Below are 2,500 nucleotides of genomic sequence, written 5' to 3' on the forward strand. Positions count from 1 at the left end.
ACAAAAATGCTTTCAAATGAGCTGATGTAGGTAACAGCTCTTACTTGCCAATAAAGTTAGGAATCCTTAACCTGTAAATAGCTGTCAATAAAGCTAGGGATCCTTAACCTTGTCAAACCCTGAAAAAAAAAAAAAAAAAAAAAAAAAAAAAAAAAAAAAAAAAAAAAGAAATAGTGAGAGAGAGAGAGAGAGAGAGAGAGAGAGAGAGAGAGAGAGAGAGAGAAAGAGAGAGAGAAAATGCTGGCCCACAGATGGCTCCAACTTCGTCCTGTTCCCTACTTGTATGTCTCATAACAAAAATGCTTTCAAATGAGCTGATGTAGGTAACAGCTCTTAGCTTGCCAATAAAGTTAGGAATCCTTAACCTGTAAATAGCTGTCAATAAAGCTAGGGATCCTATGTAATTGTATCGAAAGTGTGAGAGAGAGAGAGAGAGTGAGAGAGAGAGAGAGAGAGAGTGAGAGAGAGAGAGAGAGAGAGAGAGAGAGAGAGAGATGTGGTATATGTGGATACAAGCCTGGAGCTACAGGAGGAAGGTTCAGAAGTCCTACCTCAGGGACTCCTGTCCAAAGATCAAGACTGCCCTCTTGGGCTGTGTTGTAAAGTTGCAGCTAAGATAATCCATCACAGGGAAGCACTTCATGAGCTCCTCAAATCATTAGATAACCTACAAGCTATTGTAGAAGGCCAGTGCAAGCCTACATCAAGTGACGCAAGTTGCTCAGCTGATGGTGACACTATTGACAAAGACTGGAAGTCCCACACTGAGCTTAACTCAGGGGTAAACATCTGGTGGAATTCTGTCATCGCTAAGGTCCCACAGACTGACAGAGTTCAAAACACTACCTTTGGGAATTCTAACACAATTCCTCTGACCACCACAGAGGAATAAATCCTCTTCCCAGCAACGTGGGAAGCCTTGGATCTGTTAATTCTCCTACACCTGACATCTCTGCTTCAGCCACTGCCAGTCTACTTGACAGTGCACATACATCCCTGATCCTCACACCTGTCAGCACACCTGCCGATGGCTATTCTAGAATCTGGTAGTAGTGCTTCGACAGCAAGCTCTGAGCCAGGAGTTTCTCCACCAGAGAACGGTGCAGTTAGTGATCAGGGAACTATCACTGCACCTGATCACCTGCTACGCCGAAGTACGAACAGCAGGGACACATCTGTCAGAACTGGTAGAGGGCGGGGTAGAGGACGTGGAGGAGGACGTGGTGGAGGAAGACATCTACAGCCGTCTCACCCTCCACTAACACAGTTCCAGCGGCAGAATCCGAGGACAAATCTGCGAAACACAGGAGGTACAACAAATCCTAGTCCACCCTCCCAGGCACCTAGGCTGTGCTCTCGCTGTCACCTGGCCGGAAGGGGCACTCTGCCAACAACTGCCTGCGAGATACCAGGTGTAACTACTGCTACAAGAAAGGACATAAGGAGGACCAGTGTCGGAAGAAAAAGGAACTTGACAGACAGGGCCACCTGTTTAGAGACCTGTTCTCAGAACAAACCAGCAGGATCTCTGAATTGGTAAACACTCTCACACGTCACCCACTTAGCTACTCCTATCCCAGCCCATCAGGTGGGATTGGGCCTTACTACTAAGACCACAGCCCTACATCCCTGCAGCTGCCTCAGTACCCTACCTCTCTCAAGGGCAGGCACCTTACATTCCCTACACACCCACCACCTCAAGCTGACCACTTCATCATGAGGAGCCAGTCTATCAGCATCCTGTCGGCCAACATTAGAGGTTTCATTACTAATGTTGGAGAGCTCACACATAGCTTTGTGAACACTCGACGTCCCGACATGATAGCTGTTGTTGAAACATTTTTGGATGACAGGACTCCAGAAAATTTTGCAAGAATTGCTGGCTACACCTCATGGATGAGAAGAGACAGGCAAGGGCAAGGAGGTGGTGTTGCTGTGTGCTTCTCTAAAAGTGTTCATGCCCAGCACATAGATGTTGCCACCCTACACATCTTGAAATGATGTTCTTCAAGCTCTGTATAAACACTAGTACCTCTGTACTAGCATGTGCAATGTACAGACCTCAGTGGCAACATGCAGACCCTATCAACTTCCTAATGGAAAATATTGACTCCCTTCTGCTACAACACAACTGTCAACATATTATAATTGTTGGTGACCTCAACCAGCACCTTATACAGAGGGACTTTGATGACCTTCTTGCAGTGTTTGACATGAGAAACTTTGTTGATTTCCCTACTCATATCTCTGGCTCCTCCCTTGACCCAGTAGTGAGTGATCTGGCAGAAGGCATAGTCACTTGTCAACCCCTCGGCTACGTTGGATCGTCTGACCACAAGGCTGTTTTTACCACACTTAAGATCCCAACAGAACGAGGTGAGGAGTCCACACGCACAACCTGGCTATGGGAAAGAGGTAATTGGCCAGCCCTTTGCTCTGAGCTCGCCACCACCGACTGGAATGCTCTTCTCCAGGGGGATGTTGACAACCAAGTGAAAGC

The sequence above is a fragment of the Cherax quadricarinatus genome, chromosome 1 (genome assembly GCF_038502225.1).
Source record: "Cherax quadricarinatus isolate ZL_2023a chromosome 1, ASM3850222v1, whole genome shotgun sequence".
Taxonomy (NCBI): domain Eukaryota; kingdom Metazoa; phylum Arthropoda; class Malacostraca; order Decapoda; family Parastacidae; genus Cherax; species Cherax quadricarinatus.